The following is a 15887-nucleotide window of genomic DNA, read 5'->3' as shown; positions in this document are numbered from 1 at the left end:
CCTTTCCTCTGAAACATCTTCAAACTCATCCCACTTTTTGAGCTCCTTTAAGTAGAGGAGCACAACAGCATTGGAACTGGTGGAGCTGACGGAGAAACAAGAGTTGAATGAACTGGAAGAATGTGGGGTGTAAGTATAATAATAATATTAGTCAAAGATGAAGATGAAACATCTCTGAAGTGATCATTTAAGTTTATAAAAACTCTTTTGATTTACAAATAACTTCTCAGAAATGCACGTACACAAGTGAACGTTGTGAATACACAAAATCAGTTCCTTGGACAAAATTGGCTGAATGCAGGAACACCCCTGGTGTTGCAGTCCCAAAACTGCTGCTGTGACTGAGCTGCAGGTGCTCCCTCTGTACCCAGTACCTGCTCTCCCTCCTCCTACAGTAAGAGATGTTTAGCAGGACACACAGTCACCCAGCTAAAGACTACATTTTCCAACTTCCCTTGCAGCTAGTGTCCAGGTGACAAGATTCTGGCAATAGTATGTGAGTACAACTGATGTGTGTAACTTCCAAGTAAAAGGCGAGAATTCTCCCCCTGCCGACTCCCATTCCCATGGGTGGGAATATGAACCTGATGGTGATTCAAGAGCAATATCCTGGGGATAATAGAGTCAACAGATAGAGGAACCTGGGTCTCTGACACTGTGTTGATGTTATACCAGTTCTGCTGACCTGCTCAGATTTTTACAAGAGAGAAAAAAATTACTTTCAGAGTCATAAGTATTAGAGATGTTCTGGCTTTGTCTCCTTTCTATCAGGTAGTAGGTTTGAACTTCCCCATCCACTTGCTTTGACCAGTGAAACATGACTATAAATGACATATACCACTTCTAGATTCCCTGGTGGCCCAGACGGTAAAGAATCTCCCTGAAATGCAGGAAACCTAGGTTCGATCCCTGGGTCAGGAAGATCCCCTGGAGAAGGGAATGGCTACCCACTCCACTATTCTTGCCTGGAGAATTCCATGGACAGAGGAGCCTGGCGGGCTACAGTCCACAGGGTTGCAAAGAGTCAGACATGACTGAGCAACTAACACTTCACTTCTAGATGGAAGCTTTGTAAGCCTGTGCAGTCTTCCTCGTGCTCTTTCCCTCTTCGTGGCAGTGTTTGAGAAGATTGCTCTATCAGCCTAGACCCCTGGGTAACACCCAGAGCAGAACCCATGCTGACCCTTGGCAGATAGGCAATGTGAGCAAAAAAATAAACCCTTGTTGTGTTAACCCACTGCATTACCACTGCAGTAGGGAAAAAGATGCCCCCCCTAATTTAGGGGCTTAAAGAAATGATTTCTTGTTTCTCGTGATTTTGCGCATTGGCCACATGGTTCTGGCCTGGGCTCACCCTCACAACTGCAGTCAGCTGAGGGCTGAGTTTAGTGGGTAACAGCAGGACCCGTGGTCTATCATCCATAGCCCCTCATAGCATGGCAGTCTCAGAACAGCATTACAAGAGATCCAGAGCACACATTGCGAGGTCTCTTGAGACCTATCCTCAGAAGTCACGCGACATCACTTCCACCACATCCCATTGGTCACAGCAGATCACGAGGTTATCCCAGGTTTACAAGTGGGGGAAACTTCACCTCTTGATGTGAGGAGTGGCAAAATCATCTTGCAAAGAAGCATGCACACTGGAATAAGAGAGATTTGGGGCCATATTTTGCAAACCACTGTGGCAATGAAGATTAGGGGGTTGTTTATTATCAGGACATCATGAATCCTCACTCTGAATACTTAAACCACTGAGTTATGGGTGCCTCTTAAAGCTGCTGCTATGGACTGAATTAGAGCCCCTCCCCCCAAAATGTGTATGTTTAACACCTTACCCCCAATGTAACTATATTTGGAGATGACATGGCCTGTAAAGAGGTCATGTGTGTTAAATGAGGTCATAAGGATGAGACCCTGATCCAATAGGCTTAAGTCCTTAAAGAGACACCAGAGAATTTTTCTCCCTCCCTCCTTCTGCTCTCCCTTCCTCCTTTTCTTCTCTCTCTCTCTCCACACACGTATATCCCTCCTGCCCTCGTGAAAAGGACTGCCTGCAAACCAGGAAGAGAGCTATTACCAGAAACTGACCATCGTGGCACCTTGATCTCCGGAACTATGAGAAGATAAATTTTTGTTTAAGCCACCCAGTCTGTGGGGTTTTTTTTTATTTGTTTATTTTATGGCAGCCCAAGCAGAAAAATATTGATACATCCGCCTAGCTTTTATGTAATAGCTGTCTTGAAAAGAAAGGCCCTTTCTTTCATGAGTTTCTCTCAGTATTTGTTGAGTTAAATAAACTCTGCAGAGTGTATCAGAATCCACTCTCCCTTCTTTCTTAAGTCATAAAGCTCACAAGTTTTTCACTGGACCCACAGAGTATGCTTTTGAGAAAGGAGTGTGCTCCTCAATTTTTATCTTCCACTTCCCACCCACTAGAATACAGGCAGGCTAGAGGAAATCTGAACAACCACCCTAGACCACAAGGTGGAAGTCATGTTGATAATGAGGGAGGAACAAAGCTCCAGAAATCTTGCTCCCCGGTCCTCTAGGGCTCTCATAACTGCCCCAGAACTCATGCTCAGACCATTTAAGCCAGTGTTATTCTAGCTTTTGTTTCTGCAACAAAACCTTTACCTAACCAATATTCTTAGCCAGAAATCAGGATGGGAGCCAAAGGCAACACCCAGGGACATGTGTTTATCAGGGCATAATATAAACTGTTGTAATAAAGACAATCCAAAATATAGTGACTTAAATAAGATAGAAGTTTACTTCTCTCTCAAATAAGAACCTCAGTGTAAGCAGACAAGGTGATATGGAAAGGGTGGCCCTGGCTGGCAGGACAGGATTGCTCATCAGGATCATTCAGGACCCCATGCTCCTTCCATCTCATGGCTCCGCCATAACCACTGATAACTGTTCTTGTCTGTGTGCTTGAAACAGATTTCCATCAAGTCTGCATTCCAGCTCTAAAGAAGTGCATGAAAGAAGTAGGGGGCAAGCAACAACATGGAAATTCACCCAGCTCTTCCACTCATAGTCCATTGGCCAAAACTCGGTTAAATGGGAGGCTGGGAAATGTGGCCTCTGGTTTGTCTATCATGAGCTCAGCTAGAACTCTGATACTATATAAGCTGAGAATGGATTTGGGAAGACAACAAGCAATATGCAAGAGGAGGTCAACTTTGATGGGAAACTGCGGGAGCATCACACTGCATGGTGACAAATAAAGTGAACAAAGAGTGGGCCACCAGAGTTGATTTGTTAGTCCAGTTCTCTTTGGGCCCAAGCCCAGTGTGGAAGGGCCATGATCTGAGATTCTCCGGGGCTGAAGACACCAGATCTTTATTCCCCTCTCTAGGCTTCTAAGTAGCCTTTCAGTAGACCCTCTTAGATGAAAGTGGCTTATCTATTAATTGCACCATTAAAAACCTGGCAAGAAACTTCTGTGGAAGTCCAGTGGTTAAGACTCCACTCTTCCACTGCAGGGAGCATGGGTTTGATCTCTGGTTTGGGGAACAAAGATCCCATATGCTGCACACTATGGTCAAAAGATAATAAAAATTATTTTTTAAAAAATGTACCAGCAGATCTTGTGTCTGGTGAAGTGCTTTAAAAAAAAAATTTTTTTTTTTTTAAATGCTTTGCCAATGCAACTTGTGTGTTCACTCCAGATGATAGAAAAGAGGTGCATGCGTGCTAAGTTGCTTCAGTCATGTCTGACTCTGTACGACCCTAAGGACCACAGCCTGCCAGGCTCCTCTGTCCATGGGATTCTCCAGGAAAGAATATTGGAGTGGGTTGTCATGTCCTTCTCCAGGGGATCTTCCCATCTCTTATATCTCCTACATTTGCAGGTGAGTCCTTTACCACTAGCACCTGGGAAGCCCAGAAAAGAGGTAAATAATGCCTAAAATGACAGACCTTCCATTCCTGTCAGCTTCTTCTGTCTTGTCCACATTTCTTCTCATCAGTCCAAGGCTTCTAATATCTATTTCCAGGAGACCAGGTCCAAAGACAAGAAAGCAAGGTCCATATTCTGCAACTCATTTGCAATTCACAGGTTAGAAAAAGGAAATGATGGCCTCTTGGGATGCCTTACTAGTCCCATGGGGAGCTCAGAACCTCACAACTGAAACTTTCCTAGAAAAAGTGGCTGGTTGTTAAGACAGGCAGAGCTACTGTAGTATCCTCTCCGCCTGGCCACCGTCTACTCCTCGTCCAGTCCTGACACTTAGACATGGACTTGATATTCCAGGATCTGCCACCCTCAGACTTCCATGACAACAGCAGAGCTGAGTCCCACTTCCAGATCAACCCCTTGTTTAGGAAAAGAGTCTGACCTATCCTGGTTTGAAGCCTGCTGTGTGATTTCAGCTGAGGATTCAGTATTACTCAACTTCCCTGGTGGTCTTGTAATTAAGACTCCTTACTTCCACTGCAGAGGGCATGTGTTTCAGTCCTTGATCAGGGAACTAAGATCCCACATGCTGATCCCACGTGCTTTGGGGAGCAGACAAAACAAAACAAGCAAACCCATGAGTCACTTTGTGTTTGTAACAGCTCCATCATTGCCCCTCTCACATCCCTTGGGTCTCACTAGTAGGTCATGCCAATGACAGCAAGATCTCTCTCTCTTTGTCTGAGGGTTTCTTGGGTGTCCTGTCCCATCTGTGCACAGAAAACTGGAATTGCCAAAGAATTAAGGCCCCCCGAAAGCAGCCCCCAGGCTGTGACTGCATGAGATGCGGATGTACATATCCCAGTCTGCTCATGCCCCCCATGGGATAACTGATATTCAGCAACTCCAGGGTTCCTAACCACTACTTGCCAACAATTTGAAATCACTAGATAGATAACACATTCTGCCTTGGCTTCTTTCCTTCCCTTTCCTGCCTCCCTGCTCCCCAACCCATGTCTCCTGGAACCATCTCCTTAATGTACTCTCTACACTTGAATCCTTGTCTGGGGGTGCTTCTAAGAGAAGAAGATAAATTAACAGGAAACTGCTATGTGCCACATACTGTTCTAAATCCTTTGTAAGTAGGACCTCACTTAATCTTCACAATAAGCCTAAGTCACAGGTTTTACCATTATCCTCTTTGCTGCTACTGCTAACTCACTTCAGTTGTGTCCGACTCTGTGCGACCCCATAGATGGCAGCCCACCAGGCTCCCCCGTTCCTGGGATTCTCCAGGCAAGAACACTGGAGTGGGTTGCCATTTCCTTCTCCAATGCATGAAAGTGAAAAGTGAAAGTGACGTCGCTCAGTCGCGACCCCATGGACTGCAGCCCACCAGGCTCCTCCATCCATGGGATTTTCCAACCAAGAGTACTGGAGTGGGGTGCCATTGCCTTCTTTACCACTTTACAAAGGAGACTGAGGCACACAAATGTTAAATGAGGGACTTCCCTCTCAGTCTAGTTGTTAAGACACCAAGTTTCCACTTCAGGGAGCACAGGTTCAATCCCTGGTCGGGGAACTAAGATCCCACATGCCACGGGGTGCAGCCAAAAAAATAGGGAAAAAAAAAAGGTTAAGTGATCTGCCCCAGATTTGCTGGGGTACTAAGTGGTAGCTTCCCTGGTGGCTCAGACAGTAAAGAATCTGCCTGCAATGTGGGAGACCCAGGTTCGATCCCTGGTTTGGGAAGATCCCCTGGAGAAGGGAATGGCTAACTACTCCAGCATTCTTGCCTGGAGAATCCCATGGATAGAGGAGTCTGGCGGGCTACAGTCCATGGGGTCGCAAGAGTCAGATACAACTGAGCAACTAACACTTTCACTAAGTGGTAGAGCTGGATTCAAAACAAGACGGTACCCTGAGTCTACTCTCATAGACCCTGTGCTTTAGTGCTTCTTCCTAACATCTTCTGAGCTGCCCAAACCTCCCTCAAGTCCCAGTTCCATCCCCACCCCGTTGCCCTATATCTTCCCCAGCCCTCTCTCCCCTAAGCGCTTGCCTCTTGCTACCCTCTCTCTTGAAACGCCTCTATCCTTCTCAAACCCCATATCTTCCAGGGAGCTCTCTCAGTCTTCCAAAGTCCTAAGAGACCCGTCCACAGGCTATATGGCTTTCTAGTTATGTGCATGATTGTCTCATGCTTCCCAGGGGAAGGGTCCTAGGAGCTGTTGAAACAATGAGCACCACAAGTGAGGTCCAGACTGATGGTTACACCCCAGACTCCAGATTACACCCAGCAGAACCTTCTCCCTAGCCATAGCCTCACTTCAAATTTTTTTTTAAATATTTATTTATTTGGCCACAACAGGTTGGCTCTCAGGATAAGGGAGCCAGTTCCCTGACCAGGGATTGAACCCAGGTCCCCTGCATTGGGAACATGAGTCTTAGCCACTGGACCACCAAGGAAGTCCCTCCAGGTTCCTTTAGATCGGCAACAAAATTGTTTTGGGTTTCTACTCCTTCCATTTCTTTGTTTTCATATATACATTTATTTATTATTTTTCTGCAGTGGATCTTAATTTCTGCCTTCTTTCTCTAGTTGCAACGAGTGGGGCTATTCTTTGTTGGGCTCCCAGGCTCAGTAGTTCTGGTGCACGGGCTTAGTTACCCCAGGGCATGTGCAATCTTCCCGGACCAGGGATCAAACCCGTGTTCCCTGCATTGGCCAACAGATTCTCAATTACTGAACCACCAGGAAAGTCCTTTTCCATTTCTTGTTTAATAAAAATATTTACTTTGGGTCAGACCCCACCCCCTTCCTCTAGCACACACTAGTGTTAGAGCACTAGATACACAACCACCCCTGACCTAGCGTGCCACCAACCTACTTACTTTGAACCAATTGCCCAACTGTGACCTTGAGAACCCTTTTACATAAATTATCCTTAGAGCCTCAGAGAAGGGTAATGCCTGGTCCTTGACCCCTCCCCCATCCCCAGGATCCTCCAGACTCCTGCACCCAGAGGCTACCCTACCAGTTCAGACTCTAGGTCAGGACACTGAACCTCCTCTCCTCTCCCATCCATTGCACAAGCAATTCCTGAGAATTAAGCAAGGGTGGAACACAGACCTCCCAAGAAACAAACAGCCTGTCCGTGAGCTCTCTAAGGGGCCACATCAGCCTCTGGGAACGGCCTGGCCTGGGCTCTGCCAGTGTGCCTGTCTCCCACATTACAGCCCCTACCTCACCCCTGTCCTCCCACCCCTCTAGGGCCTCCCAGTCTTGGGCAGGGGTAGGGGGGGAGAGTGCGGTGTACATGTCACTCTCCCTGCTTTTACTTCTTGCCACCTTTGGGGAGGCTGCCCTGCATAGCCAAGGTGAGAAGGTGATGATCAAGGCCCGTGTACTCAGGGATCATCTAGAAAAATGCAAGGCAGGAGTGGGATGGCCTCTGGCTGCAATCTCCCTGGCTCCTCTCTCATCGCCTCCACCCTGGTCCCCTGTCTGCACTGAGCTTTGGTGGGAGGCGAGAACTAACTGTAGTTCCTAGTGTGACTCTTTGCGACCCCATGAGCTGTAGCCTGCCAGACTTTTCTGTCCGTGGGATCTCCAGGCCAAAGTACTGGAGTGGATAACCATTCCCTCCACCAGAGGATCTTCCCAACCCAGGGATCAAACTCGGGTCTTTCTGCATTGTAGGTAGATTCTTTACCATCTGAGCCATCGGGGAAGCCCAGTTCCTCTGCCCTTTCCTTCAAAATGCCTCTCTAATGTTTTCCTCTATTTCCCAGGGGTGCAGGGAGGGTGATCCATCTATGCCCTGGATACCAGGTCCCTCCCACAAAAAGGGCAGCCTGGGGGTTCAAAAATGGTCAGCCTCCTGCCCCCACCCCCTAGTGCTGCCAAGGGACAGGGAGAGAACTTTCCAGTGTAAAAGGACAGGCATTCATGCCTTGCTTTCCTGCCAGACACAGATGAAAGGTCATACTCCAGCAGAGCTCCTCATACTCCCACCGTTGGCCCCTGTCCCAGGATGGGGGAAGGAAGTCAGTCTTTGCCTGAAGACAGCCTGGAATCTCAGGTTCAGCTTGAAAAAATTATTAGCTGTTTCATAACCTTATTTCACCATATTTTATCACCTATCGCACCCTGCTCCTAAGGATACCTCTGAAAATTAAATTAGGACTGACAAAATGAGAGGATCCTTTCCTCTACAGGTGTGGAAGGGTAAGGTACAAAGACATCCACTGCAGCATTCACTGTGACCAAGAGGAAAAGTTTGAGATCGACCCATGTCCCTAGACTGACACGCAGTATGCAGTGGTTTGGAAAATGGAAACTCTGCTGCCTCTGAAAGCTTGGGGTCTGTCTGTACCTGCAAAGTAGAATGTCTCAAGATATTATATGTAATATAACGCATACGTTTTAACTCAGTAGACATTCAAAACTGTGTGTCTGGGATGCCACTACTTATGCAAAAAGGAGGAAAAAGAGAATGCAACCGTATTTGCATTTTATGTGTGTGAAATTTCTCTGGAAAGGTTGACAGGAAAGTGGATAGGAAAGCTGCCTCTGGGGAGAACTGGTGGGGGCTGGAAAATGGGGTGTGGGGAAAGGAAAGAGTTTTTTTTTTTTCTTTTTGCCGCACCTGGCAGCTGGTAGGACCTTAGTTTCCCAACCAGGAATTGAACCCCAGGCCCCAGCAGTGAAAGTGCCAAGTCCTAACCACTGGACCGTCAGGGAATTTCCAGAGATTTACTCTTCATTAAATCCCCTTTATTATTCTCTGAGCTTTTTATTGACTATGAATGGTTCCTATTCAAATTGATGGAGGGAAACACAAAAAGCCCAGGAGAAAGCTCAGGAACTAGGCAGGAGGTCTCTGAGGGAGTTGGCACCTTCTTTGTGTCTCCAATCTGTCTCCAGCAGAAGCCCTACAAAAGCTTTTTACAGGAAAAAGCAACTTGAATGTCTGCCTACATGGAACCGTGCAGCAAAAGAAGCACCTGCTGGGCTACTAACAGGTGATCCGGATGCAATCTCTTTCTTTAGACATTCCAAGCTTTATTTTGTAAAAGTTCAAACATATGCAAAAGTGGAGAAAATAGTAAAATGAACCTCCGTGTGCCTATCACCCAGCTTCAACAATCATCAATCATAAAAGAATCCTGGTTCATCTCTGTATACCCTCCCACTCCTTCCAGGATTTTTAAAATATAATTTATTTAGTTATTTATTTTTTGGCTGCACCGGGGTCTTCATTGCTTTGCATGGGCTTTCTCTAGTTGTGGCGAGCAGGAACTACTCTTCGTTGCAGTGCATTGTCTTCTCACTGTGCTGGCCTCTCTTGTTGCAGAGCACGTGGTCCGTGCACCTGGGCTTCTGTGCACCTGGGCTTCAGTAGTTGTGGTGCACAGGCGTAGTTGCTCTGCAGCATGCGGAATCTTCCCAGACCAGAGATCGAACCCAGGTCCCCTGCATTGGCAGGCAGATTTTTATCCACTGAGCCACCAGGGAAGTCCCGGGATTATTTTTAAACAAATCCAAGCCATCATATTACAGTAGATACAGGCCAACTGTATGCATCAGTATGTACCTACATAAGATAAGGACTCTTTTTATTGTAACACAATTATGTATTGTATCATAATTGAATCATAATATAATTATATTATGTATATTACATAATACAATTATATACATATTGTATTAGATATAATACATAATACAATACTCTTTGAATCATAATACAATTCTCACATTTTTAATATCAGCAATATCAAATCTATTTTTTAACTTTTTATTATGGTAAAATACACATAACATAAAATTTACCATCTTAACTAATTTTAAGTGTACAGCTCAGTTGTATTAAATATATTCATAAAGTTGTGGCATACACAATCAAAAGAAGTGGGGGCAGAGTTGGAAAGGAGTGGAGGTTTTTACATATTATTGAAGGTAAGCTGGTATAAATTCAAATTAGTGTATTATAACTTTAGGATATTAAAAGTAACCCCCATGGTAACCACAAAGAAAATAAGGTATATCAATAGAATATATACAAAAGGAAATGAGAATTTAAACATGTCACTGTGAAAAATCAACTAAATGAAAGGAAGATAGTAATGCAGGAAATAAGGGACACAAAGTCAGAAGGCCTATTGAAAAGAAATTTTAAAATGGGGACTTCCCTGGCGGTCCAGGGGCTATGACTCTCTATTCCCCATGCAAGGGGCCAGGTTCAATCCCTGGCTTGGAAACTAGATCCCAGGTGCAGCATCTAAAAAAAGAGCCTGCATGTCGCAACTAAAATCTGATGTAGCTTAAATAAACAAATATTTTTTAAATGGCCTTTACAAAGAAAACAAAAAAGCAGAAATAAATGTTAAAAAAAAAAAGAGCAAAATGGTAGGAGTACCCCTCACGACATGCAATACTATGTTAGCTTCAGGTGTACCACATACAAATAATGATTAAAATTTGCATACATTATGAAATGATCACCACAATAAGTCTAGTAACCATCTGTCCCCAGGCAAAGTTATTAAATGCTATTAACCATATTCCTTATGCTGTATATTATATCCGTATGGTGATATTGTTTTAAAATCCTTTTAATGTTATGTGTGCAAACAGCAGTATTTACAGATGAATTGATATGATACCTGGCATTTGCTTTAAAAATTGCTAGGGGGACAGGGAAGCCAGATAAAGCAAGGCTGGCAAGCTGTTGCAAACTGTTGAAGCCAAATGATCTGTACATGGGAGTTCTGTATATTATTCTCCTGACTTTAGGTATGTTTGAAAATTTCCATAACAAAAAGTTAAAAATAAACTATTTTTAAACCCCCTTTGACTGATAAGTGACTATAATTAAACTAAGAAATTAGAAGACCAGACAAGACACCAAGACCCTGGCACTGAATAGGCATTGCCAAAAATATTTACTGAAAGGCTGATAAACATAACTCAGGGAACATACACACTGAATCATCTTGTGAATTACATCTACCACTGAAACTAATAAATGAGCCATGCACACTTAGTTTTTGGTGAGTTCTACTAGCATGAGTCAGTTCCCTGGGGAGCATTCTGTAGGCATTTTAAAATCTCGTTTCTGAGTTCATAACGCCCTTTAGCAAATGACCATAGAAAAGTAAAACCAAAAAAAAAAAAGTAAACCCACCCTGTCAGAGCCGCCTCTTGTCCTTCCCCAGATGACATGCTCCTGTCTTTCTAAAAATTACCACAAACCCTACCTCATAAGGCTGCTGTACTACACAAGGGTAAAACGTGTTAAATTAGGGCCTAGCACAGCAACTGGCAGGAAGCACTCATTCAAGCAACATCAGGCTGCTGTAACAGCCACTTCCGGAGCCTAGCCTCTGCTCACCCACCTGTTGTCCGCAGTGGCTGAGGTGTGCAGTTCTTTGCAGCTCAGTTTCATCTTGTGCTCAGTCATCCCAACCTGGGCCTTCTCTGTAGCATCGATGGCCAAAGGACAGTCACAAGTAGGAAAGGCAGGGAAGCTAAGCCCCGGAGTCAACCTGCAATCAGTTGAAGAATGGAAATTGGAGGACGGAAGTTCCAGCCTCCATGTCCTTCAGGTGGACAATTTCTGGAGACATTCTCTTTCTCTCCTCAGAATGTTCCAGTGGAATCGAATCCTGTCACTCTCCTAAGTTGATTTTTCCTCCTTCACAATCTCCCCCTCCCTCACATCTACTTTTTGGAATCACCTAAATGACTGCCTCTACCTCTGTCTCAGGCTCTGAATTCAGGAAACTCAAACCAGGACAGTCCCTTTCCCATCCTCCTCTCCTACTTCCCTCTGTTCTTCCTTCATAGGCTCCCCACCAACACCCCTGTCACCCCTGGACTGTAACATTAGCGCAAAGAATCCATCGATTTACTGGTCTCTCTGCATTGCGGCAGCACAAACTGCTCAAGGGCAGGGGACCCTGGGACACGCTCGGGATCCCTCTGTGTCCCTGGGGAGAGAGACATGTGCGCCAGTCAGCACTGCGCTCAGCCATGGTAGTCACTGAGGCTGTGCACCAATCTTGCCATTTTCTGCCTTCCAGGCACACAGGATGAAGCTCTCAGTGCTCTTGAAATTAGGCATAACCACGGAGCTTGCTTTCAACAGCGAGGTGTGAACACAAGCTCAGCGTGTTGTTCCCTCATGGCAGAAGCGATCGTTGCCAATTCAACCTGACACCCTGCAGCGCCCTCTTCTGACAGAGCTCTTTTAATCTGGACGCGGAGCAGCTATGACCATCAGAGCCACCCACTACTCCACTGATTCAATTAGGTAGCGTTAGTGAGAAATTCTTGCCTGGAGAATTCCAGGGACGGGAGAGCCTGGTGGGCTGCCGTCTATGGGGTCGCACATTGTCGGACACGACTGAAAAGACTTAGCGGCAGCAGTAGCAGTGAGAAATACAACTATGTTAAGCTACTAGGATTGCCAGACGGTTTGTTTCTCCGGTGTTACTTGGCCATTCTGACTGACACAAACTGAGTCAGGAATGCATATAAAGTTCACAGAGACACTGAGGAAGGTATCAGATGTCTCCAGAGGTTCAGAAAAGCTTCCTAGGGGAACTGGAGATAGGCCTCAAAACCAAGGTGCTCTGACTCTGTATCATTTCAATGCCTTTAGACCATGACATTTTTGCAACTTGTTTTATGTCCCTGGACATGTTCCAGTGTCTCTTAGTTTATAGTCTATGAGAACTTGAATAGAATTTGTATCCTACTGTTGTATGAAAATTGGATAAATCTTATGTTTAATTGGTTCATGGTGCTTTTCAGGTCTACTGTATCTTCTACTTTTCTGTATATTCATTCTATTAATTTTTGAGTGTTTAATGTTGAAACTGAAACTAAAAGTCTTAATTTATCTACTTAAAAATAATTGTAACATATATTGGTACTATTTCGGAAAGATTCTCTGGAAAAACGGTATGGCTACCCACTCCAGTATTCTTGCCTGGAGAACCCATGGACAGAGGAGCCCAGGGGGCTACAGTCCATGGGGTCACAGACAGTTGGATACTACTGAGTGGCTAACACTAACTAACCTATGTGTAACTGTTCTGTATTTTCCAAGTCTCCTGTAAATGTGTTATTATACTTTGATAATTTAAAACATAAAAAAGAAAGAGGGAAAAAAAAAAAAGATGAGTGTTCTTAAAAGAGAGAGACCACTCCAGGCAAAGCAATCCATGGAAGCAGATGCTTGGATTCTGGAGACCTAGAGTCCATGAAGGGAACTACATTACCCACAATTCCAAAAGTTTTAGGGTGGGAGGGGGAAGGGGAGGCCACAGTAGGAAGAGATCAGGGAGGAGGGTACATCCTACTGGGGAGCCAGGGTTGGGAGCTTGCACAGCAATTAGGCATTTTAGATAAGGAAGTGATAGAATTTCATTTGTGCTTCAAAAATATTATTGTGGAATCAGTGTGGAAAGAGAATTGAGAGAAATGGAAGATTGGTTAGGAGACATTTATAGTTCCGGCAAGAGACCAGGGGCCGAGACCAAATAGAGAAGTGGGGAAGGGGAGGCAGGAGGAGTGTTGAGGAGTGAATCCAAGGCCCCTCTGATGACTCCCTGGGCTCTCCAAACACCCCGGTTGCTTCGATCTCAACACTTATCTCAGTGTGTTGTGATTTCCTGTTTTTTTGTCTACAGTTTTCTTGAGGGTAGGAAATGGTCTTTTTTTTTTTTTTTTTAATAACATTTTATTATTTGATTTAAGGGCTTCCCAGGTGGTGGCTCAGACAGTAAAGAATCTGTCTGCAAAGCAGGAGACCCAAGTTTGATCCCTGGGTCAGGAAGATCCCCTGGAGAAGGGAATGGCAACCCACTCCAGTATTCCTGCCTGGAGTATTCCATGGACAAAGGAGCCTGGTGGGCTACAGTCCATGGGGTTGCAAAGAGTCACTGAGTACTTTATTTTACTTCTTCCCTGGTGGCTCAGACAACAAAGAATTTGCCTGCAATGTGGGAGACCTGGGTTTGATCCCTAGGTTGGGAAGATCCCCTGGAAGAGGGCATGGCAACCCACTCCAGTATTCTTCCCTGGAGAATCCCATGGACAGAGGAGCATGGTGGGCTACAATCCATAGGGTCACAAAGAGTCGGACACGACTGAGTGACTAAGCATAGAACTTTACTTTACTTTTACTTTACTTTACTTACTTTACTTTTTACTTTACCTTCAGTTCAGTTCAGTTCAGTCGCTCAGTCGTGTCTGACTCTTTGTGACCCCATGAATCGCAGCACGCCAGACCTCCCTGTCCATCACCAACTCCCGGAGTTCACTCAGACTCACGTCCATCGAGTCAGTGATGCCATCCAGCCATCTCATCCTCTCTCGTCCCCTTCTCCTCCTGCCCCCAATCCCTCCCAGCATCAGAGTCTTTTCCAATGAGTCAACTCTTCGCATGAGGTGGCCAAAGTACTGGAGTTTCAGCTTTAGCATCATTCCTTCCAAAGAAATCCCAGGGCTGATCTTCAGAATGGACTGATTGGATCTCCTTGCAGTCCAAGGGACTCTAAAGAGTCTTCTCCAACACCACAGTTCAAAAGCATCAATTCTTCGGCGCTCAGTCTTCTTCACAGTCCAACTCTCACATCCATACATGACCACAAGAAAAACCATAGCCTTGACTAGACGGGCCTTTGTTGGCAAAGTAATGTCGCTGCTTTTTAATATGCTATCTAGGTTAGACATAACTTTCCTTCCAAGGAGTAAGCGTCTTTTAATTTCATGGCTGCAGTCACCATCTGAAGTGATTTTGGAGCCCCCAAAAATAAAGTCTGACACTGTTTCCACTGTTTCCTCATCTATTTCCCATGAAGTGATGGGACCGGATGCCATGATCTTCGTTTTCTGAATGTTGAGCTTTAAGCCAACTTTTTCACTCTCCACTTTCACTTTCATCAAGAGGCTTTTTAGTTCCTCTTCACTTTCTGCCATAAGGGTGGTGTCATCTGCATATCTGAGGTTATTGATATTTCTCCCGGCAATCTTGATTCCTTACTTTACCTTACCTTAATTTATTTTACTTTACTTTATAGGTGGTGCTAGTGGTAAAGAATCCACCTGCACGTGCAGGAGACACAAGAGATGAAGGTTCAATCCCTGGATCAGGAAGATCCCCTGGAGTAGGAAATGCAACCCACTCCAGTATTCCTGCCTGGGAAATCTCATGGACAGAGGAGTCTGGTGGGCTACAGTCCATGAGATCACAAAAAGTTAGATACGACTGAGCACACACACACACACACACACATTTGATTCATAAGGCAGTGAAATATGAGAGAGGTTTTAGCTATCTGGGAAACAAGCATGAAAAAGAGAAGCAAAATATGCCCAACAAATAGATAGGTTTTTTGACTTCTAAAGAGACAGATTTCTTTGTCAAGAATTGTATTTGACAGGACAGGTTTTTTTGTATTAAAATGATGGCTCACTATTAAATGAATTTATTTCTCATTTTTTTTAAAGAATGTTTTATTGTGGTAAAATACTTGTAACATTAAACTTACCGTATCAATCATTGTAAGTGTACAGCTCAGAGGCATTACATGCCTTCATAATATCATGCAACCATCCCCACCAACCATCTATAAGTCTTTTCATGTTGTAAGACTGAAACTCTTCACCCATTAAGCAATAACTCCTCTCTCCCTCCTTCCTCCAGCCCTGGAAACCACCATTCTATTTTCTGTCTCTATGATTTTGACTACTCTAAGTATCTCATGTAAATAGAATCATACAGCATTTGTCTTTTCTGTATGGTTTATTTCCCATAGGTGGTGTCCTCAAGGTCCATCCATACTGAAGCATATGTCAGAATTTCCTTTTGAAGGCTGAATGATATCCTACTGTATGGTGTATCTACCTTTTGCTTCTCCATTTACCTGTTGATGGACACATTTGAGCTAAAGTGAATAATGCTCC

This window comes from Bubalus bubalis, chromosome 2, assembly GCF_019923935.1.
Source record: "Bubalus bubalis isolate 160015118507 breed Murrah chromosome 2, NDDB_SH_1, whole genome shotgun sequence".
Classification (NCBI taxonomy): domain Eukaryota; kingdom Metazoa; phylum Chordata; class Mammalia; order Artiodactyla; family Bovidae; genus Bubalus; species Bubalus bubalis.
This window is presented reverse-complemented; position numbering follows the sequence as displayed.